The 23,582-nt window shown below is 50.3% G+C and overlaps 1 protein-coding gene, 1 long non-coding RNA gene and 1 pseudogene across 5 annotated transcripts in view; 2 read left to right on the forward strand and 1 right to left on the reverse strand.

Moving 5' to 3' along the window:
- Positions 1 to 10,443: 10,443 nt before the first annotated feature.
- On the reverse strand, positions 10,444 to 15,485 carry LOC141580029 (uncharacterized). The gene is made up of 3 exons (XR_012512009.1): positions 15,113 to 15,485; positions 14,806 to 14,950; positions 10,444 to 10,699 (listed from the first exon to the last, which is right to left on the reverse strand). It is a non-coding gene; the product is annotated as an uncharacterized LOC141580029 (long non-coding RNA).
- LOC101052481 (developmental pluripotency-associated 5 protein-like) lies at positions 11,392 to 11,936 on the forward strand (annotated as a pseudogene).
- Positions 15,486 to 15,530: 45 nt separating the features above from the next.
- Positions 15,531 to 23,582, forward strand: part of DENND2A (DENN domain containing 2A) — a 121,436-nt gene continuing 113,384 nt past the window's right edge. For 3 of the 4 annotated variants that reach the window (XM_039472547.2, XM_039472549.2, XM_074379000.1), the window contains exon 1: positions 15,754 to 15,849. The gene's annotated coding sequence lies outside the window, so the exon portion shown is untranslated. Of the gene's footprint in view, positions 15,850 to 23,582 lie in introns of all 4 variants that reach the window. The other variant, XM_039472550.2, reaches the window with a different exon arrangement.

Consider the following 23,582-nt stretch of genomic DNA (forward strand, 5'->3'; position numbering starts at 1 on the left):
TCCACTTTTCAGCAAGGGTAAGGATGGCGGGTGGAAGGAGGGGCCTGGGCTGGGGGTAGGAGTTGGCGGATGCTATGTCCTCAGCTGCAATAATTCAGCGATTGTGTTGGGCCTTGGGGAGAGGCTCCGGAAAGGCCACGTTTATTCAATAATACTTATTGAGCCCAATAAATACGAGTCCAATCTCATATTTATTGAGCCTCAATAATATCTACTGATCAAGCTAGGTCATGTGCTGGACCCTGGGGAAGTAGACACAAACATCTTACCCTTACTGGTTGAATACTAATAAAGGGGACCTAACTAGGAACATATAAATCCTGAATGTCAACCTTTTTAAAAACACCCTTGATAAGAAATCAAAATGTGCAGTTTTAAAGTGTGGCAAAGCCATGAAAGAAATGACAGGGTGGGGTGGCTCACACCTGTCTCGAACGCCTGACCTCAGGTGATCCCCTGCCTCTCGAAGTGCTGGGATTACAGGTGTGAGCCACCTCGCCCAGCCTAGACAGGCTTTATCTCCATGTGAGTGAGAGGCTTCCACAGAAATCTGCCCAAGGGGCCAGGCACGGTGGCTCACGCCTATAATCCCAGCACTTTGGGAGGCTAAGGCAGGCGGATCACAAGGTCAGGAGATCGAGACCATCTCTGCCAACATGGTGAAACCCTGTCTCTACTAAAAATACAAAAATTAAGCCAGGCGTGGTGGCGCTTGCCTGCAATCCAAGCTACTCGGGAGGCTGAGGCAGGAGAATGGCTTGAACCAGGGAGTCAGCGGTTGCAGTGAGCCAAGATCATGCTATTGTACTCTAGCCTGGCAACAAGAGTAAAACTCTAAAAAAAAAAAAAACTACAAGTTCTCTAGATGTGCATTTATGATTTGGGGAATACATTTAACAGTAGTTAAGAACGCAAATTATGGTACTAAATAGGTGTGGCCTCAAATCCTAGTTACTTAACCTCTCTGAGCCTCATTTCCCATCTGTAACCACTGGAGGTGTGGTAAGGAGTAAGCAGGTGTCTGTGATGTGCTTAGCCCCATGATTCGATAAATGGTAGCAAATGTTGTCATTTATATTACCTAGACAAAGGTTGTTCTGTTTCTCTCATTACTTCATAAGACAGGCAAATCCCAAATTTGGAGGATATATTGTGGAAGGTCTGACTTAAAATAAGGCCCTTGTGAGGCCAGGCGTGGTGGCTCACACCTGTAATCCCAACACTTTGGGAGGCCGAGGCAGGCGGATTACAAGGTCATGAGATCGAGATCATCCTGGCTAACACGCTGAAACGCCAACTCTACTAAAAATACAAAAACATAGCTGGGAATGGTGGCATGCAGTTACTTGGGAGGTTGAGGCAGAAGAATTGCTTGAATCCAGGAGGTGGAAGTTGGAGTGAGCCAACATCATGCCACTGTACTCCAGTCTTGGTGACAGAGCAAGACTCTGTCTCAAAAAAAAAGAAAAGAAAAAGAAAAAAGGCCCTTGTGGGACCTTATTTATCTAAGAATTTTATCCTAGACATTTTATCCTAGAAATGGTGGTTCTCAAACTTTAGCATCCATTAGAATTACCTGGAGGGCTGGCCCCACCCCATTGCTGATTTTTGTTGGTCTAGGGTGGTGCCCATAATTTGCATTTCTGACAGTTACTATGTGAGGCCGCTGCTGCTGGTCTGGGGAAAACATTTTGAGAACCATTGACCTTGTAAACAGTGGTAGTGGTAAATATGGTGGTGGTGGTGGAGATGGTGACAGTGGGGGTCATGATGAAGACGGTGTTGGTGGTGGTGAAGGTAACGGTGGTGGGTAGTAACAGTGGTGGTGGTGGTGGTGATGGTGGTGACAGTGGCAATGGTAATGGCATTGATATTGGTAATGGCAGTTGTGGTGTTGGTGGTGGTGATGGTGACAGTGCTGATGGCGATCATGATGATAGCGGTGGTGGAAATGGTGACAGTGGCAGTGATGACCCACAATCTCTGCAGCAACAGGCCCACCATGACCATCACCAACATCATTACCATCACTGTTACCACCCACCACCGTTAACTTCACCACCATCACCACCACCAAATGACTAGTGATAGTGGTGGTGTCGGTGAAGGTATAGCATTGTAAAGAGCTAGAGTCAGCTCCCACGCAGGTGAAGTTGAGGGATTGTTACTGAGGCCCGTGTCAATTAGGAGAATTATATCATACATATGAAGGCACCCTGGGCAGTAAAAAACAGTTCTATCACATATGAGCCCTAAATCAAAGTCTATAAGGGCAGCCACAGAAAATCACAGATGCTGGTTTGGAGTCAATCTGCTGCTTAGATGGGTAACTTTATGCAGTCCGCTTCAGGATTAGTAACAGGAGGGATAGATATATTTAGAATGTTTAATGAATTAAGAGACCGAATATGCAAATGAACAATGGCCATATATAACACTCTACATTTCTAGGTCTAGTGTCATATATGGTCACTGTCCCTTTGCATATTCAGAGGCTGTGATCCACAACCTCTGCAGCAATAGGGCCAGGAAGCCAAGCCACAGCTTCTATGGCAAGAGGCCCAGAACGTCAGGATCTGCTCAATGCCTGCCTGCTGCCCTAATTTTCACCTACACTTCCAACTCAGAACCAAGCCAAGAAAGCCAAACATCCTCTCCAAACCCATCACACGAGATGCTGCTGCCTGCACCTTCCCCCTACCATCTTCCAATTACAGCCCACCTAAAATCTTTTCTTTTTTCCTATAGAAACCTTTCTCTCTAGGATTTGAGTCTCCAGTTATATCTGACTCTCTGCCAAATGCAAGTGATGATGGCTGACTGTCTGGCTATAGAAAGCGCTAAATAGCCTCTGCTTTCCTCATTTGGGTGGTCTTCGTTGATTCCCATAGAATCTTATCAACAGCGGAAAGCCAGCTAATGTTTTAAGTTTCCAGGTGTATGCAATGCTCCTGCTGGTGTTGTTAGCTCTATTCCCACTAGGTGGCACCATTCACTCGGGAAGTGCAACACACGCTTCCCGGCGGCGTGGTTCCCAGACTCAGCCGGGAGACAAGGGAAGAAGGGCAGCTCTGCAAAGGCCCATCTGGCTGTGCTTCTCTTTCCACGTGAACCACATGACTGGTTTCAGCAGCTCGCATGTAACATTGCTACCCACCAGATGTGATGCGGGGCAAGTACTAGCGCAAGAGGAAGCGGGTGGCGGTGGGAAACGGGCTGGCTCTGGGCTTCCTGGCCTCTGCATCTTCGGCATTCCGGAGAGGATTCTTCGTTGTGTGTGGAGGGGGAGGCTGTCCTGTGCATTGTAGGATGTTTGGCAGCATGTGCGACCTCTACCCACTTAATGCCAGAAACATTCCCTGTCTTAGTTCGTTGGAGCTGCTATATAACAAAATACCGGCCAGGTGCAGTGGCTCATGCCTCTAATCCCAGCACTGTGGGAGGCTGAGGCGGGTGGATCACAAGGTCAGGAGTTTGAGACCAGCCTGGCCAAGATGGTGAAACCCCATCTCTACTAAAAATACAAAATTAACCAGCCGGGTGCCTATGGGCACCTGGTTACAATCAGGAGGCTGAGGCAGGAGAATCACTTGAACCTGGGAAGCAGAGGTTACAGTGAGCTGAGATCGCACCACTGAACTCTAGCCTGGGAGACAGAACAAGACTCCACCTCAAAAAAAAAAAAAAAAAAAAAATCACCATGAACAGTGTGGCTTAGAAACAGCAAATCTTTATTTCTCACAGTGCTGGAGGCTGGGAAATCAGGATCCAGGCGCAGCATGGATGGGTTCCGGCGAAGGCCTGCTTCTGGGCTGCAGACTGCCACCTTCTCACCGTGTCCGTTCTGGAAAGAGGGTGAGAGCTTTCTCTGGGGCATCTTTGATGAGGACACTAAACCCATTCATGAAGGCTCCACTCACCTCCCATCATTTTGGGGGTTAGAATTTCAACATAGGAATTTCGGAGGGGGGCACGTTCAGCCCATAGCACTCCCCTTTCCCAATTATGATGACAAAACGTCTTCAAACATTGCCAAATGTCAGCTAGGCAGGGTGGCTCATGCCTGTATTCTCAGCACATCGGGAGACCAAAGTGAGAGGATTGTTTGAGCACAGGACTTTCAGACCAGCCTAGGTAATATAGCAAGACTCTGTCTCTACAAAAAAAAAAAAAAAAAAAAAAAAAAAAAATTACTGGGCTGGGCATGGCAATGAAGCACACCCATCATCCTAGCTACTCAGGAGGCTGAGGTCGGGGGATGGCTTGAGACCAGATATTTGAGGCTGCAGTGAGCTATGATTATGCCACTGCACTCCAGCCTGGGGGACACAGTAAGACCTGTCTCTTTAAAAAAAAAAGAAAAGAAAGAAAAATAAAAGAAAAATTGCCAAATATCCCCTGGAAAAGCAAAGAGGCAAAGTCGTCCCTGCTTGAGAATCACTGGTCTGAGGTCCTTGTGGAGGACAGTTCTCTCCTGAGACCCTTTCAGCACCTCCTGGCCTCCTTACCCCTCTTCCAACCCTCCACTCCCCACTTTCTTAGCACAGAATATAATAGAAGGGAACTTCCTACACTTACCTGCTGCAGCTTCAACTTCTGTGTCTCCCCTTGAGCAGGCTCTAAACCAGTGTGTCTCTGGTGGGGACTTGAGCCACCTCCACCCAAAACACCTGGGTGGCTGGGCACAGCGGCTCACACATCTGTAATCCTAGAACCTTGGGAGGCCAGAGCAGGAGGATCTCTCAAAACTAGGAGTTCGAGATCAGCCTGGGCAACAGAGTAAGACTCCGTCTCTATAAGCACACACACACGTGGGATGCTTGTAAAACTGCACGTTCCCGGGGCCCATCCCAGACCCCTTGAATCAGGATCAGTCCAGGAAGGCCAGGATCTGTCCTTTCCTTTTCTTCCCCCCCTCCCCACCCCCCGTAGCTCCAATGGGATTATCAGGCAGCTAAGAAGTGTGAGAAAGGCCGAAGGTGGTGACTCACACCTGTAATCCCAGCACTTCGGAAGGGTGAGGCAGGTGGATCACCTGAGGTCAGGAGTTAGAACCAGCCTGGCCAACATAGTGAAATTCTGTCTCTGCTAAAAATATAAAAAATTAGCCAGGGGTGGTGGTGGGAGCCTGTAATCCCAGCTACTCGTGAGGCTGAGGCAAGAGAATCACTTGAACCCGGGGGTGGCGGGGGGGTGGAGGTTGCAGTGAGCCGAGATCATGCCTTTGCTCTCCAGCTGGGGCAACAAGAGCGAAACTCTTGTCTCAAAAAAAAAAAGAAAAGAAAAGAAAAGGGGTCCTCGGTGGCGTTCGAGGCCAGCCTGGGCAACATAAAAGCCTCTCATTCATTAAAAAAAAAAAAAAAAAAAAAAAGTATGAGAAGGCCTGGCCCTGCCCCTCCCCCCAGGTCCTGCTTGGTATCTCTGGCCTGCAATTCCTTCCCAAGAGAATCTGGTGCCAGCGTGTAGATTTTGGCCCAGGGCCACCCATATCTACTCACCAAGCTGGCAGAGGAGAAAACATCAGAAATAATACTGAAAGAAGCAGGGAAGGAAGGAGGCTGTTGCGTGCCTGTGCCTGCGGCAATGAGCCACCCCTTTCCCAGGAGACCAGACCAGGGCCTTCTCCCCGTCTCTTTTTCACTCTTCAGTTGAATTGTCTCCATCACTCCTCATCCAAAGAATTTCTCCTCCTCTAGTTCCTGCCTTCTGGTTTTCTAGGTGGCTTGCTCCAGACGCCCTTCTCCCGGTGCCACGGAACTGGCACTGCTCACATGCAGCACCTGTGCGGACCCTGTGTGGCCCAAGCAAGTCCCCTCCCCTCCTCCTGCCTGGAGGCCTGGCTTGCTGCCCTCTGAGGCCATTCCCCACTCTGACACGGTATGCCCCTAGGCCCTATTCACTTTTTTTTTTTTTTTTTGAGATGGAGTCTTGCTCTATCACACAGGCTGGAGTGCAGTGGCATGGTCTCACTGCAACCTTCACCTTCTGATTCAAGCGATTCTCCTGTCACAGCCTCCTGAGTAGCTGGGATTACAGGCATGTACCACCACGTTCAGCTTAGTTTTGGTAGAGATGGGGTTTCGCTATGTTGGCCAAGCTGGTCTCAAACTCCTGTCCCCAGGTGATCCACCCCCTTCGGTCTCCCAAAATGCTGGGATTACAGACCTGAGCCACCGTGCCCCGCTGAGCCCTGTTAACTTCTCTGTTCTAAAGCCTGTCCTGGCCACAAAGCTGGTGCCCTGGGGTCAGTCTTCCTGGGCCCGTCTCAACCCTGGTACTCCCTTGCAGTGGCCTTGGGCAAGACAGCCGACCGCTCTTTGGTTGCTTCTTCATCTCTAGAGGAGGCTAATATGAGAACCTTCCTACTAGGTAATCTCTGTGATGTATTAACACTGCCCAGGGTGGGGAGGTGGGAAGAGATAGCATGGGGAGAAATGACAGATACAGGTGAGGGGACGGAAGGCAGCAAACCACACTGCCATGTGTGTACCTATGCAACAATCTTGCATGTTCATCACATGTACCCCAAAACCTAAAATGCAATAAAAAAAAAAAAAAACACTGCCCAGCACATATTCAGGAAAGTGAGAACAGACCACTGTTCTTGTGCTCTTTTGCCTATGTGAGAAGACTGGTGCTGGGAGGGACCTGACAGTCCCTATGCACCTATGATCTCATCTCCGCAGGAATCTGACACCCAGAGAGGGAAGTTGACTCACCCAAAGTCACACTGCCAGCAAGAGCAGTAGTATATATCACCTGGCTTGCCTTTGGCCGATTTTTTTTTTTTTTTTTTTTTTTTTTTTTTGAGACAGAGTCTCACTCTGTTGCCCAGGCTGGAATGCAGTGGCAGGATCTCAGCTCATTGCAACCTCTGTCCCCAGGTTCAAGCGATTCCCCTGCCTCAGCCTCCTAAATAGCTGGGACTACAGGCATGTGGACCAAGCCTGGCTAATTTTTTGTATTTTAGTAGACACAGGGTTTCACCATGTTAGCCAGGCTGGTCTCAATCTCCTGACTTCATGATCCCCCTGCCCTGGCCTCCCAAAGTGCTGGGATTACAGGCATGAGCCACGGTACCCAGCCTGGCCAATATTTTTTATTTTGATTTGATTTAATCTGAGAGATGTAGGAAGTGGATAGATATTAGAGCTTACAAAAGTATGTTCCCTCAAGCAAGGTGTGGCCTCTGAGAGGCAGTACTGTGCTGTTCCGCCATTTGGAAGTCTGAAGGCTGACCTTGGGCCTGGGTAGATTTTGAGAGAGAGAGGGTGATCTGGCAATGAGGATGCAACTGTAATCTCTACCTCATAACCTGGTGTGATTAAAATATTTTCTTTTTTTTTTTTTGAGACGGAGTTTCGCTCTTGTTACCCAGGCTGGAGTGCAATGGCACGATCTCGGCTCACCGCAACCTCCGCCTCCAGGGTTCAGGCAATTCTCCTGCCTCAGCCTCCTGAGTAGCTGGGATTACAGGCACGTGCCACCATGCCCAGCTAATTTTTTGTATTTTTTTAGTAGAGACGGGGTTTCACCATGTTGACCAGGTTGGTCTCGATCTCTCGACCTTGTGATCCACCCGCCTCGGCCTCCCAAAGTGCTGGGATTACAGGCTTGAGCCACCGCGCCCGGCCAAAATATTTTCTTCTTTTGGCTGGGCACAGTGGCTCACGCCTGCAATCCCAGCATTTTGGGAGGCCGAGCTGAGCAGATCACCTGAGGTCAAGAGTTTGAGACCAGCCTGGCCAACATGGTGAAATCCCATCTCTACCAAACCCCATCTCTACTAAAAATGCAAAGATTCTCCAGGCTTGGTGGCCAGCACCTGTAATCCAGCTACTAGGGAGGCTGAGGAAGGAGAATTGCCTGAACCTGAACTCGGAGGTTGCAGTGAACCAAGATCGCGCCATTGTACTCCAAACTGGGTGACAGAGTGAGGCTCTGTCTAAAATAAAATATTTTCTTTTTTCTCGTTGTAGTTTTTGTTTGTTTTTTGAGAGAGGTGAGACAGGGTCCTGTTACATTGCCTAGGCTGGAGTGCAGTGCTGAGATCACGGCTCACTGTGGCCTTGACCTCCCTAGTGTGTGCCACCACACCCAGTTAATTTTTTATTTTTTGTAGAGATGGGGGGGGTGTCTCACTGTGTTGCCCTTTCTGGTCTTGAACTTCTGGCACACACTTGTGATCAAGCACAGACACGTGATCAAGTGATCATGCTGCCTCAGCCTCCCAAAGTGCTGGGATTGCAGGTATGAGCCACTGATTAAAATTGGCCTAAAATCTTTTTTATTTTTTTGAGACAGAGTCTTGCTTTGTTACCCAGGCGGGAGTACAGTGGCACGATCTTGGCTCACTGCAACCTCCACCTCCCAGGTTCAAGCAATTCTTCTGCCTCAGCCTCCTGAGTAGCTGGGATTACAGGCACGTGCCACCATGCCCAGCTAAGTTTTGTTTTAGTAGAGACGGGGTTTCACCATGTTGGTCAGGCTGGTCTCGATCTCCTGACCTCGTGATCTGCCCACCTCGGCCTCCCAAAGTGCTGGGATTACAGGCATGAGCCACCGCACTGAGCCTGAAATCTTTAATGAAGAGTATTACCTCACCCCTCCCGAGTCTGAAGATACTGCCTCATCGGACCAGAAAATAGGCAAGGAAGGCTCTCAAAAGCAGGAGGTACGTGCCTTGCATCCTGTGCACAGAAGTCTACGCAGAGGAGCTGGACGCACTGGCCTGACTGTCCTCCTGTGTTCTGAAATCACAGTGACCACAAAGAGTCACAACAGCTTAAACACAGAAAGCCATGCCTCTAAGAAGTATCCAAATCACCACATTCTTGTTCCTTTTTTTTTTTTTTTTTTTTTTTTTTTTACTATTCAACTACATCATCCAAAAGGAACAGAAAGAATATAAGTATAGCAGGTACTTGGCATGGCAGGCCTCATCTTTGAGACTTTGCCTAATGGTGAATGACCTGGAAAGTTCACACCTTTGTTCTTTGCTTTTTATCGTAAACTCTCCAGTCTTTATAAAAGTTACAAACACTTTAATTCTTTGTGTGGAAAAAAAAGACACTCCAAAATAAATTAGGGTTATGAAATGAAACACAAGTTATTCTTACCACAAAAATGATATGTTGAGGTGCTATCTGCCAAAGCAGAGATTCTCCAGGATTCCTTGCGGTAAGCCAGCAAATGTCAGCCGTCCGTGGTAATAAACGAAGACCATTTGCCCCACAGCACCCCCTAGCCGGCTTCAACAGCTGCCCATCTTATAGTCCCAGTGAAAGTGGCAGAAGGCTTGAGAGTGTCCCGGGAGGACAGAGGGCACAGAGGCATCTCTGCCAGAGACCAGCCCTTCGCAGCCAGGGAAGATGAAAGAGCCCTGGGTTTTCAGTCTGGGCTCTGCACACTCCTGGGTGGCCTCCGCTCCTCCACCCCTCCCACTCCCATCCCACACCTGGATTGCATCTGATTGGGATGAAGAACAAACCGAGCCTGGTTTTGAGGTTTGGGTGGGATGCTTGGCTTGGTTTTGTTTCCTCAGAGAGAGGCAGCCAGGTGGGACTGGAAAGAACTGGCACCCAGCTGTGTCTAGATGGGAGAATGGGCTGAGGATGGGGTTAGAGGCAGAATGAGAGAGGCAGGAGGGAGGTGGCCTTCCGTGGAGGGAAGGCATCCATGTGACATCCTCTGACTTAGAAGGCATCCTCTGACTTACAGCCTCTCTCAGCTGGCTTAGTGGGCCCTGAGCCTGCACAGCCTTGGTCTCTGGATGGGAGGGATGTGGGGGAGTCTTGGCCAAGTCTGTGTCAGAGTGAGGCTGTAGACTTTTCCCTGCCCTTAAGTTCTCTCCTTGCTCTACCTCACCTAAACTTGTCTAAGCACAGACATGTGATTCTTCTCCCCACACCAGCTCTTCAGACGATCAATCAATCAATGAACTTCTTGTCCATCATCTACTGTGTATATAGATTCTTTTCTTTCTTTTTATTTTTTTTTAAGAGACAGGCTTTCACCACGTTGGCCGGGCTGGTCTCGAACTCCTGATCTCAGGTGATCCGCCTGCCTTGGCCTCCCAAAGTGCTGGGATTACAGGCGTGAGGCACCACGCCCGGCCTCTTTCTTTTTAAATATAATTTAATTATTTCCTTTTTTTTTTTTTTTTTTTTTGAGACAAGGTCTCACTCTTGCCCAGGCTGGAGTGCAGTGGCACTATCTCAGCTGGCTGCAACCTCTGTCTCCCAGGTTCAAGCAATTCGAGAGCCTCCGCCTCCTGAGTAGCTGAGATTATAGGTGTGCACTACCACCTCTGGCTAATTTTTTGTATTTTTAGTAGAGACAGGATTTCACCATGTTGCCAGGCTGGTCTCAAACTTCTGGGCTCAAGTGATTCACCTGCCTCAGCCTCCCAAAGTGCTGAAATTACAGGCATGAGCCATCGCATCCAGGCTGGTTTATTTATTTTTATCTTTATTGGAGGGCAGTCAGAGCCTGGAAGAGAGGGTCTGTTCCATCCAAACACTGTCAGAGCAAGAGCAGGCCCACTGAATGCACCACTACCTTGGCTAACAGCTGAGATAAAGCCAGCTCCAAGATGGTCCTGGGCCTGTAAGTGGTGGGGAGAGAGAGGGAGTTGAGCACTGACGGGGAAGAAGAAAAATTGCCTCCTCCTGTTCTTCAACCTTGACGCTCTGTGTTGCTGGGGAGAAAAAAGAAAAAGGAGATTAGGAAAAGAATAACTAACAGGAGGCACCCATGAGTCCTCCTCATAGGCCAGGCACCCTCACAACAGCCCTCTTAGGAAGTCAGAGCCATTGCCGTTTCCACCCTACAGGTGAAGGGTTTACAAACTGGGATTGAGAGGCTGAGCAACTTGCTGCAGCGCGGAATGTGCTCCTCCAATCAAAGCCTGCACTCCTCAGCAGGATGCTGGAGGAAGACAAGGGAGAGGAAGGAAGAAATGTTCTGCAGGGGCCGGGTGCAGTGGCTCACGCCTGTAATCCCAGCACTTTGGGAGGCCGAGGCAGGTGGATCACGAGGTCAAGAGATTGAGACCATCCTGGTCAATATGGTGAAACCCCGTCTCTACCAAAAATACAAAAAATTAGCTGGGCATGGTGGCGCGTGCCTGTAATCCCAGCTACTCAGGAGGCTGAGACAGGAGAATTGCCTGAACCCAGGAGGCGGAGGTTGTGGTGAGCCGAGATCGCGCCATTGCACTCCAGCCTGGGTAACAAGAGCAAAACTCCGTCTCAAAAAACAAAACAAAACAAAACAAAAAAACCGAAATGTTCTGCAGGGGCCCAAGGCTGCTCTGTGTGGAATAAACAGGATTACTACTTGGGAGGCTGAGGTGGGGAGTTGGAGGCCAGCCTGGGCAACATAGCAAGACACTATCTCAAAATAAATAAACTTAAGATTCATTGTTTTGTGGCTCACGCCCGTAATCCCAACACTTTAGGAGGCTGAGGCAGGCGGATCACCTGAGGTTAGGAGTTCGAGACCAGCCTGCCCAATATGGTGAAACCCTGTCTTTAAAAAAAAATTAAAATAGGCTTGCGCTGGAACGTGGTTTTGCTTGTAAGGGTCATAAGATGGAAACGCTCATGGAACGTAGAACTATCCCGCCGTGGGTGAAATTTCCTGAAGACCTGAAAGATCCAGAAGTGTTCCAGGTCCAGATGTAGCTGCTGGAAGCCATGTTCGGCCGGGATGGATGTCGAATCCCTTACATCGAGCAGGTGAGCAAGGCCATGCTCGAGCTGAAGGCTCTGGAGTCTACAGACTTCACCGAGATCATGGTCTACAGCTCCTATATATACAAGCTCCGGGCCAAATGGATGCTCCAGTCTATGGCTGAGTGACACCGCCAGCGCCAGGAGCAAGGGATGCTCAAACTTGAGGAAGTCATGAGTGCCCTCGAACTAAGCTCTTAGATGAAGTGAACCAGCTTCCAAACAGGATGAAGACCAGGATGTAGAGATTAGTTTGTCGTCAGCATTGGAGTGATGTCTCCAGCTTGGTTTAAAATCTGTTCCAGCCTGAGGAGTTGAGGGAAAATCATCTATTTAGGCGTCTCTACCTTGGGTCTGAGTCTTTTTGTGAATATCTTTGATGGTTGCCAATACAAGTTTTTCTTCCCCATTTTAAAAATGAACAATAAAGTTTTAAATCAGTAAAAATAACTAAATAAAAAATTAAAATTAATTTTTTTTTTTTTTTGAGATGGAGTCTCATTCTGTTGTCCAGGCTGGAGTGCAGTGTTGCAATCTTAGCTCACTGCAACCTCTGCCTCCTGGGTTCAAGCGATTCTCATGCCTCAGCCTCCTGAGTAGCTGGGACTACAGGCACATGCCACCATGCCTGGCTAGTTTTTTGTATTTTTAGTAGAGACAGGGTTTCACCATGTTAGCCAGGATGGTCTCTATCTGCTGACCTCATGATCCACCTATCTCAGCCTCCCAAAGTGCTGGGATTACAGGCATGAGCCACCTCACCCAGCCTAAAATAAATTTTAAAATAAAATTTAAAAGGCTGGGCACAATGGCTCATGCTTATAATCCCAGCACTTTGGGAGGCCGAGGTGGGTGGATCATCTGAGGTCAGGAGTTGAGACCAGCCTGACCAACATGATAAAACCCCATCTCTATGAAAAATACAAAAATTAGCCAGGTATAGTGGTGCACACCTGTAATCCCAACTACTCAGGAGGCCGAGTCATGAGAATGCTTGAACCCAGGAGGTGGAGGTTGCAGTGAGCCGAGATTGTGCCACTGCACTCCACCCTGGGTGACAGAGCAAGACTCTGTCTTAAATAAATAGGCTGGGTGCGGTGGCTCATGCCTGTAATTCCAGCACTTTTGGAAGCCGAGATGGGTAGATCACCTGAGGTCAGGAGTTCAAGACCAGCCTGGCCAACATGGTGAAACCATGTCTCTACTAAAAATACAAAACTTAGCTGGGCTCAGTGGTGGACTGCTGTAATCTCAGCTACATGGGAGGCTGAGGTAGGAGAAATCACTTGAACTTGGGAGGCAGAGGCTTCAGGGAGCTGAGACCACTCCACTGTATTCCAGCCTAGGTGACAGAGCAAGAATCTGTCTCAAAAAAAAAAAAGAATAAAAAAGATGAGGGAGTGGAAGAAAGAGTGGCAGCCTGTGGTTCAGGAGTTGTCACTAATGGGCTCCCCAGCTTCCTTTCTATCATGTCCACCTAAGATGCGACTAGAAATTTCAAAGCCACAAAATCCAAAGCTACTGAGCCATTTCTGCCTGGGGTTGGGGAAGGCAGCCAGCTGGGCTCTCTGCTCAACTGTTCTCCCTTGCATTTTGCCAGTTTGTTTTTTCTCTCTCTCTTTCTCTTTTTTTTTTCTTTTTTTGAGATGGAGTTTTGCTCTTGTTGCCCAGGCTGGAGTGCAAATGGCAAAATCTCAGCTCACTGCAACCTCCACCTCCTAGGTTTAAGTGATTCTCCTGCCTTAGCCTGGCAAGTAGCTGACATTACAGGCACGCACCACCATGCCTGGCTAATTTTTTATGTTTTTAGTAGAGACAGGGTTTCTTCATGTTGGTCAGGGTGGTTTTGAAATCCCAACCTCAGGTGACCCGCCTGCCTTGGCCTTCCAAAGTGGTGGGATTACAGGCATGAGCCACCATGCCCAGCAGTTTGCTTTCTTATATGTTGTAGCCCTGGAAATAATTAACCCTCAAGAAGTTAAGTCTTGGCCAGGCATGGTGGCTCACACCTATAATCCCAACACTTTGGGAGGCTAAGTCAGGAGGATCACTTGAGGCCAGAAGTTCAAGACTAGCCTGGGCAACATAGCAAGACCTACAAAATATAAAAAAGTTAGCTGACCATGATGGCACACAACTATAGTCCTCCCTACTTAGAAGGCTGAGGTGGGAGATTGCTTGAGCCCAGAAGTTGGAGGCTGCAGTGAGCTATGATTGCACCACTGCACTCCATTGTGGTGACGGACTGAGACTCTGCCTCAAAAAAAAAAGCAGGAGCCAAGCCTCTGATCTTTATTTAGAAAGGGAAAATTTCACTGGCAATAAAAAAAAGAGAAAGAAAGTGAAAACTTATTGAATAATGTTTCAGCAAACAAAATAATTTAAATGCTTACACTTAAAAAAAAAAAGCTTGCACTTTGCAAATGTGTGTTCTAAAAGTTGACTAGGCTTAGTTAAAATGGGTATGTCGTGAGGAGTTTAAAGAACAAGCCCTAGAAGAACCTCAAAGAGCTCCCAGAATGCGTAAACCTCAGCTGAGGAGAAAACAGCTTTTTTTCCTGTGACTTTGAACCCGTCCCTCAAATTTCAGGTGCCCAGTCTACAGGCATTGCCTGGGCAGTATTACGTCATTATACCCAATCTTGGATTTGTCACTGTCTCCCTCCTGCCTTTCCCTCTCTTGCCCTCTCCTGTGGATTTGTAAGGCTAAGCTTCTCCTCTCTTTCTCTCCCCTTTGCCTGAACTTTAGGCCTCTTTGCCGTTCCGCAGACCGTGGCTCCCAGCCCTTCTGGAAGTCCCTGAGCTAAAGACGAGGATGGCCTTCCTCTGGTGTAGAGACGGACCTGAAGCTTGCTCCCAAGCCAGCAGATCACCCCGCCAGGCCGCCCTCCAGTCATCAGGGCACTGCTCTGCTCAAAAACTTAACGTCTCCCCCTTGAAATCCGGCCAAGCCTACCCATCAGAACTGATTCACCACTTGGTCCTCACTCAGCTGTTTCTGAAATGCATGGCCTCTGCTGGTGCCTTTCCCTCCACTCAGAACCCTTTCTTTTCCCCCACTTTCCCCCACCTATGTAGATCTGTTCAGCGTTCCTGGCCCGGTCAAAGTTCCAGGGAGCTTCGTCGAATGCCCCAGGCCGTATTCCAGAGCGCCTTCCCCGCAGGACTTCCGCTGGGCACCCCGCATCGTGCAGTCTGCGTTCCTTGACAGTGTCCTGCGTGAGTGGGGACAGCGGGTCTATGGAGTCACTTCTCTTGGAAGCTTTTCCTGACCACCTCCCTCCCCACCCGGTCTGGGAGCCCTTCTGCAGGACGCTGGGCCCTGGGCCCTCCCCGACCCCCATCACCCTCACCGCCCGTCTCAGGACTGTCATTACCCCGGCCCGACGGCAAGCTGCCTGGGGCAACGGCGGCGCCCGCCTCGCTGTCCGGCGTGCCCCGGCCCGGGCCCAGGGCCGAGAGGGTGTTCACCGCCTGGAGTGAGCGGGGCCGGGCGTGTGGCAGCCACTACCAGTCCAGGTCTCAACCCCGGGCCGGGCGCACCTCGCGAATCCGCCGGGCCTGGGTGGAAAGGAGCCGGCGCGCGGCGGGCGTCCTCCCTGGAAGGGTTAAGCCACCTCTCCCCAACCCGGGGAGGCGAGGGGGCGAGTCCGGCAGAAGGTCCTGTTTACCGCGGCTCCGCGCGGGGCAGGGCCCTGGGAGAGGGGTTGCCGTGGCAACCGGCCGGGCGCCCGCCAGCTGCGGATTAGCTCACTGGGCCGGGCGGGATGGGTCGGGAGGAGGGGGCGTGCGTCGCGCAGATCGTCGCGGAGCCGCGGCAGGAGGAGGAGGCAGGGGCCGCGGGCTAGCCTGCGCTGGGCCGGGCGAGAGAAGCGCGCCGCCGGGGCTGGGGGCGGCGGGGACCCCACGGGAGCGCGCGCGCGCGCGGCGGGGACCCCAGGGGCTTGCGGGCGGCAGGGGGAGGCTCGGCGGACAAAGGGGCGGAGGGCGGAGGGCGATGGCGTCCCCGGCCCCCGCCGCCGCCCGCCCCCGCGCCGCGCCGCCCGCCGTCCCGGCCCGCCCCAGCGTCCCCGAGATGCGCCCCGGAGCCCGCGGAACCGCCGCTCGTGGGGAGGTAGGGCCGGCTGGGCCGGGCAGGGGGGTGCGGGGTCGAGCTGGGGAGGGAAAGGGGACGAAGGAGGGAACGCGCGCGGAGGGAGGAAACGGCTGGAGCGGTCCGAGCCCTGACTGGGGAAGCGGCTCTGCGAACGGGAGCCCGAGTTCCCGCGTGCGGCCGGGGAGCCGGGGGCCGTCCCGCCTGGTCTCCGGACTTGTGCAAAGCGCGGTCCAGACGTCCCTCCCGGGCTCGGTCTGACTCCCGGGGCTGAGCCCGGACGCCGCCTTCCCGCGTCTCCGGGACCTGCAGAAACTTGGCAGACCCCCGCCCTGCGCTGTGCTGGGTCCCCCGGGGCGCGAGTGTGAGTGTGTGCGTGTGCGCGCGCGTGTGTGCCTGCGTGTCTGTGTGTGTGTGTGCGCTCACGCGTGTATCTGCGAGTGCCTGTGTGGGTGTGGGTGTGTGAGTGTGTGCGCGCGTGCAAGCGAGGGGAATCGGCGGCTGAGCACCCGATCCCCCCTCTCGGCCCTCAGCATTTGCAGTCTTGAGAAAGCAAGAAGGTGAAGATGACTGACTGAATGGTCTTCTTCCACTTTGTCCCCAAGGGTGGAGTTGGGAGAAGATGGAGCCCAGGGGAAGTCCCTTATCAACACAGGACACAATCGTATTAGGAGAGTCACAGAGAGCTGGGTGAGACCACGCAGTAGAGCCAGACCTCAGCCGTGGAATCTTGTCCTGGGGGGCCTGGGACAGGAAGCAGGAGGGCTCTCCAGGGGCGTAGATTGGGCAAGGGAAGTGCAGTGACCCTGGCTTAACCAGCTGGTGCTGACTTGCAGCTGTTGTTCAGATGCGATTCAGGGATGTGACTTCCTCAAGGTTCCAAATGACATGGGGGGTAACAGTGTTATAATAGGCGTGCTACAATAATCTTGTTAGTAAATTCTTACATCCTCTGTGGTTACCTCATAAAAGAAGAGAAAGAAATTCCTTCTCTTTACATCATCAAATACCAGATACCAAAAGAGCGGAGTAGACAGTCTTTGGGTGGGCAGCGTGGGATGGAGCAGAGCTCCAAGAGGAAGTGTGTGAGTGTGCAAATGTCTGTGTGTGAGTGTGTGGGTCAGAGACCATTTGTGAGGCCCGGTTATGAAAATGCTGGCGGGAGGCTGGCTTCCAGTCCTTTTTTGGTTTTTTTATTTTTATTTTTTGAGACGGAGTCTTGCTCTGTCACCCAAGCTGGAGTGTGGTGGCTCAATCTCGGCTCCCTGCAACCTCCACCCCCGGGGTTCAAACGATTCTCCTGCCTCAGCCTCCCGAGTAGCTGGGATTACAGGCATCCGCCACCATGCCCAGCTAATTTTTGTATTTTTGGTAGAGACAGGGTTTCACCATATTGACCAGGCTGGTCTCAAACTACTGACCTCAGGTGATCTGCCCCTTGGCCTCCCAAAGTGCTGGGATTACAAGCGTGAGCCACTGTGCCTGGCCTCCCTTTATTCTGGAAGATTAATAAAATCCTGTGTCATATATTCTATTCGCCTTAAACAGCTCTGTGTGCTAGGCGTGTGTGCTAGACATCAGTGGCACAGAGAGGAAGGAGACGTCCTCTATCCTTCCAGGAACACCATCCTAGCTGAGTAGTCAGACAAAAAAGTAAAACCAGTCCTGGCCCGGCCTGGCTGTGAGGGCCACATAGCATAGAGCTAGGGCAGCCCAGAGAGGAGCTGGTGTAGGGAAGCCCCACAGAGTAGGCGATGCTTGAGCTAAGCCCTGAAAACTGCCTCACCAAAGAAACAGCAGGAAAGGTTCTTTCAGGCTGAAAGAACAGCACATGCAAAGTCACCAAGAGGGTCTAGCGGAGGCCAGCGAGTGAGTGGCTGCAGGTTGCCGGATGCTAGTGCATCCTGGGTAGAAGTGAGGCGGGGGCTGTCAGGGCAGAGGCATAGGGAAGGAAGGACTCCTTCTGCTTGTGGGGTGGGGAGGCCTGGAGGAGGAGGAGGAGACCAAGGCTTTTTGCAACACCCAGGCCAAATTACTGAGGAGCAGGAGAGGCTGAAAGGATGCCAGAGATCAAGAGGCAGGACCTGGTGACTAGTTTGGGCACAGAGTGTGATAACTTAGACTAAAACCAAGTCAGAAATGCTCAGGAGAAAACAAAGCGGAGTGAAAGGAATGCGGACCTTTTGAGCAGCCTGCGTGTAGCAGATTACAACACTTGGACAACGCATTTGGCTGTAAGTTTTCTGGCAGCTTAGGGACAAACAAAAATACACTGGGTTGCATGGTTTGGGATTTTGGAAAACAGAAAGCATAGAAATTAATTCTCAGAACAAAATTGTTCCTGGAATTGAACTCATCTGGGAATTTATCATGTGGAACTTTATGTAAAGACTTAAGAGTGACAGAGAAAAAAAAATCCTCATTGCTGGTGTTGCAAAAGATGGGAAGATAAAACTCCCCTCACTGTCTTCCTCTACCATCTGTGATGTCTGGGGGACTGAACTGCACTTCCATGAGGGCTGAGTGTTATCTTAGGGTATGGGGTCAGGGGAATTCTATACAGAGGAAACAGTGGTCCCTCGAGTGCAGGAAGAGCTGACACCCATCTCCATGAATGTAGAGAGCAAGGCATCCGGGGTGCTCAGCCATGGAGAAGAAGGCTCATCATAGTATAGCCCAGAGAGGGGTGGGCTGAGACTCTGGTCTGGAGAAGGGGACAGGTAGGGAATAACACGTTTGGAAGGGCCAACATCCAGGAATCCTGACCCCCAGGGAAACAGGCAGGGAGAATGGGCACAGCATTGTAGGAGTCCATTCATATGGGCAAGTCCACTCTCCAGGGTGGTCCTGGTCTTTCTGCCTCCAGATTTGATGTAGCGCCTCCATCTAAAGGCGTAGGTAAAGGATGGGACTCAGGAGACCAGAGATCCTCTTCAGGAGACCAGTTTGCTGCAACATGAGGAATTTGCAGAGGAACCAGGTGTGGGAGCTGAGAACTCGGGGGTCCTGCAGACTTAGGCGCAGATCTCTTGGCCAGGCCCTTCCCTTTGGTTTCTGCAGAAGGCAGAGAACCTAAAGAATCTATGTCCATACACTGCTAATGTGTTTTAACTCTCAACTTTAAACTACTTCTTGCCAATTATAGCTGTCTTAAATTAACATTCAGTAGGTGTGAGATTCTACCCCTCCAATCACATTTCTTAACGTTTTTATCTTGGGGTGCACATTAAAATATACATTTAAATGCTGGGGAGAAGAGTTTGAGGCCAGCCTGGGCAACATAGCGAGACACCAAGACACCATCTCTACAAAAAAATAAAAGAGATTGGCCAAGCACAGTGGCTCATGCCTATAATCTCAACACTTTGGGAGGCCGAGGCGGGCAGATCACTTGAGGTCACGAGTTTGAGACCAGCCTGGCCAACCCATCTCTACTAAAAATACAAAAATTAGCCAGGCATGGTGGTGCGTGCCTACAATCCCAGCTACTTGGGAGGCTGAGGCAGGAGAATTGCTTGAACCTACGAGGCAGAGGTTGCAGTGAGCCAAGATTGCATCACTTCATTCCAGCCTGGGTGACAGAGCAAGATTCCATCTCAAAAAATAAATGAATAAAAGAAATTAACCGCACAGTGGCACATGCCTGTAGTCCCAGCTACTCGGGAGACTGAGGCGGGAGGATCACTTGAGCACAAGGAGGTTGAGGCTGCAGTGAGCTATGATTGTGCCACTGCACTCCAGCTTGGGCGACAGTGAGACCCTATGTCAAACAAACAAAAACGCCGGGTGCGGTGGCTCAAGCCTGTAATCCCAGCACTTTGGGAGGCCGAGGCGGGTGGATCACGAGGTCAAGAGATCGAGACCATCCTGGTCAACATGGTGAAACCCCGTCTCTACTAAAAATACAAAAAATTAGCTGGGCATGGTGGCACGTGCCTGTAATCCCAGCTCCTCAGGAGGCTGAGGCAGGAGAATTGCCTGAACCCAGGAGGCGGAGGTTGCAGTGAGCCGAGATCGCGCCATTGCACTCCAGCCTGGGTAACAAGAGTGAAACTCCGTCTCAAAACAAACAAACAAACAAACAAACAAAAACAAAAAACAAACAAACTAAAAATGCTGGGGAGGAAGATTTAAAAACAACTGATGCCCTAGGTCAATTAAATCAAAATCTCTAAGAGTGGGCCCTGGCATCAATATTCTTTTAAGGTCCCCAGATTGATTTTAAGGTACAGCTGAGGTTGAGATTGGCTGCTCTAACAGTCACCTATAAAGAACCCATCACAGTGGCGGGGACAGAAACCCAGATTCCAAAAGCTCCCGGATGGGGCACATGGGATGCCTCACAGGTCCTCAGAAATGGACAAGGCTGGCCTGCTTGTGCCTGGTGTTCCACACAGTCTATTGGGCTCCTAGTCTGGCTGCTTATCCCCTGAGGTCTTTGCCGGCCCTCCTCTGTTCCTTCTGGCAGTCACCTTGCTGAAGACTGGGGGTTAGGAGTTGCTTCCCTGGAGCTGCCCTGGATTGCTCTTTCTTGGAGAGATTCTAGTGAAACTGCTTTTCCATGGGTTCGTTGTTCAGCCCCTTTCAGGCCGTGACCTCTCACTGTCCTCACCACTGCCTCTCTGCCCACACACATTGTTGCTCTGTGACCCCAGGAGCCTGGCCCTGGGCGCTGAGGCCCTTCTGCCACCTGAACCAGACCGCCTCTACTTGTATCCCCGGCTCTCTTGAAATTCCCTTTGCTGGTTACTCAGGGAGAAGAATGCCAGGCCCCACTGCCCCCTTTAATGATAGGAGGCAAGCACTGCCTGGAAGTAGGGCAAGCCGTGAGCGAAGTTCTCTACTTTCGATGTGCAAAAGACAGCAACGTGCTGGGAAGGCAGCGTCAGACTCTCCTGTACCCTCACCTTAAAATCAGTGTCTGATGTGGGCAAAAGTTCACTCCATCAGCCCTCATTTTGCCGGAAGTTAAGCTCTTTGCCAGCTAGGCACATAATTGCTACTCTGTCTTCAGCTTCTCTTTGGCACGTTTGTCACTAGCTTGCAGTTCAGAGGGGCTAAAAGACAGATAAGCCCAAGACCCACTTTTCCAACTGGCTGTACTATGGGAAACCAAGTGATTGGTTTTTTTCCCTGGCCTTGAGGGAAGGAAGGGGTGGTCACCCTTGTAGCAAGCTTAGGGAAGAGGTTAGCTTCCCTCAGTGGCAGGGAACCAGGAGGTTATAGGCACTCCTTCAGAAGGAAATGAAAGCAGGGATCATTAGCTGGAGAGTGGGACCAGGACAGTGAGCCGTGACCTTGGCTGTGACCCCTCCTCCCGGGATCCCCAGGCCTTCCATACACTGCACATCTTATCTGAAGGACTTGTCAGACCCCTTCAAGTGGAGTGCCAAAAGCGTTTCTTTTTGTGGTTTTGTCTTCTAAAAAAGTACACTTAAAAATTGTAGGTGTACTTATAAACTTTATATGTAATCTATGAAAGTTATATTTGTCATTAAACATTTATTTATTTATTTAGACAGGGTCTTGCTCTGTTGCCCAGGCTGGAGTTCGTGGTATAATCATGGCTTACTGCAGCTTCCACCTCCTGGGCTCAAGTGATCCTCGTGCCTCAGCCTCTTGAGTAGCTGGGACTATAGGCATGCACCACCGTACCCAGCTAATTTTTGTATTTTTAGGAGAGACAGATTTTCCCCATGTTGTCCAGGCTGGTCTCAAACTCCTGGGCTTAAGCAGTTCACCTGGCTTGGCCTTCTAAAGTGCTGGGACTACAGGCATGAGCCACTGCACCTGGCCAAAAAAAAAAATTTATTTTTTTGAGGTGGAGTCTTGCTCTGTCACCCAGGCTGGAGTGTAGTGGTGTGATCTTGACTCACTACAACTCCTGCCTCCTGGGTTCAAGCAATTCTTCTGCCTCACCCTTTCAAGTAGCTGGGACTATAGGTGCCCACCACCTTGCCTGGCTAGTTTTTGTATTTTTTAGTAGAGATGGAGTTTCACCACATTGGCCAGGTTGGTTTGGAACTGCTGACGTTAAATGATCTGCCCGCCTCGGCCTCTCACAGTGCTGGGATTACAGGTGTGAGCCACCATGCGTGGCCAAAACTTTTAAATTTCTAATTTTAATATGTTTTCTTCTAAAAGTTAACAAAACTTAAAATATAATACATTGCCTCTGTGCATGTGCCACAGTATGAATTTTAATGGTCATATTAACTTAAATAGAAATTCATAAACTATTCAGGGCAAAACCAGTATGGATACAATTGGGTTAAGGAACAGAGAGGTACTGTATCTTTTTTTTTTTTTTTTTTTTTGAAACGGAGTTTCGCTCTTGTTACCCAGGCTGGAGTGCAATGGCATGATCTCGGCTCACCGCAACCTCCGCCTCCTGGGTTCAGGCAATTCTCCTGCCTCAGCCTCCTGAGTAGCTGGGATTACAGGCACACACCACCATGCCCAGCTAATTTTTTGTATTTTTAGTAGAGACGGGGTTTCACCATGTTGACCAGGATGGTCTTGATCTCTTGACCTTGTGATCCACCCGCCTTGGCCTCCCAAAGTGCTGGGATTACAGGCTTGAGCCACCGTGCCTGGCGGTACTGTATCTTATTATTGTTTTAAGAGTGAGTATTAGAATCTCATTTTCAAAATAACCATCACTTGGCACAAATAGATTCAATAAGCATGTGGCTTTGAAATCTATTTTAATCTAGCAATTCCACTTTTTGGAATTTATCTTAAAAAAATATTGGAACAAGTGCTAGAGAGTATTTGTGGCAGTATTGTTGGTAGTAGCAGAGGTTGGAGGCTGAAGTGGGAGGATCACTTGAGCCTGGGGGCAGAGATTGCAGTGAGCCAAGATCACGCCACTGCACTCCAGTCTGGGCCACAGAGGCTCCATGTTGTCCCAATTTTGTCTCTTGCTGTTGGTTTCATGTTTCCATAACCTTGGTCACACATCACCGTGATTCCACATGTTGTGTAGAAAAGAGCCAACCCAGCAAAGCAATCTCAGGGCTTCTCTTTCTCTCCCTTAAACTTCCCCACTTCTCAGAAGAGAAGATGCAGTAATAGTCAAACTTGATTTGATTTGATTTTTTGCAAGTTTATGGTAGGTAATAGATAGGGTAACCATATACATACAGTGGGACAGTAGCGAAAGTAAGAAGGGAGCACTAGGCCTGACACAGTGGCTCACGACTGTAATCCCAGCGCTTTGGGAGGCCGAGGCGGGCAGATCACCTGAGGTCAGAAGTTCGAGACCAGCCTGGCCAATGAAACACCATCTCTACTAAAAATACAAAAATTAGCTGAGTGTGGAGACGGGCACCTGTAGTCCCAGCTACTCGGGAGGCTAAGGCAGGAGAATCGCTCGAATCCAGGAGGTGGAGATTGCAGTGAGCCGAGATCGCGCCACTGCACTCCATCCTGGGCGACAAGAGCAGTGAAACATCTCCTCAAAAAAAGAGAGAGCACTAAAAGTAAGTTTTAGTTGATGTACAATAGGCCTGACCTGGACTGTCCCTCCGAACTGCACCTTGTGGCCACGCTGGTAAAGGCTGAGAGTTGGATATGCTCATTCATTCTCTTTGCTGGGACAGGTGTGTTGACCAAGCCAGAGGTGATTGGGGACCCTCCCTCTGTCTATCCCACGCCACCTTTCTTATCCACATCTAGAGTTGAGGCTTGAGTTTAGGGAAAGGAAGGGGGCCGGGTTGGTAACCTAAGGTTGCATGTGAACTTCCTTCTTG

The sequence above is a fragment of the Saimiri boliviensis genome, chromosome 10 (genome assembly GCF_048565385.1).
Source record: "Saimiri boliviensis isolate mSaiBol1 chromosome 10, mSaiBol1.pri, whole genome shotgun sequence".
NCBI lineage: Eukaryota > Metazoa > Chordata > Mammalia > Primates > Cebidae > Saimiri > Saimiri boliviensis.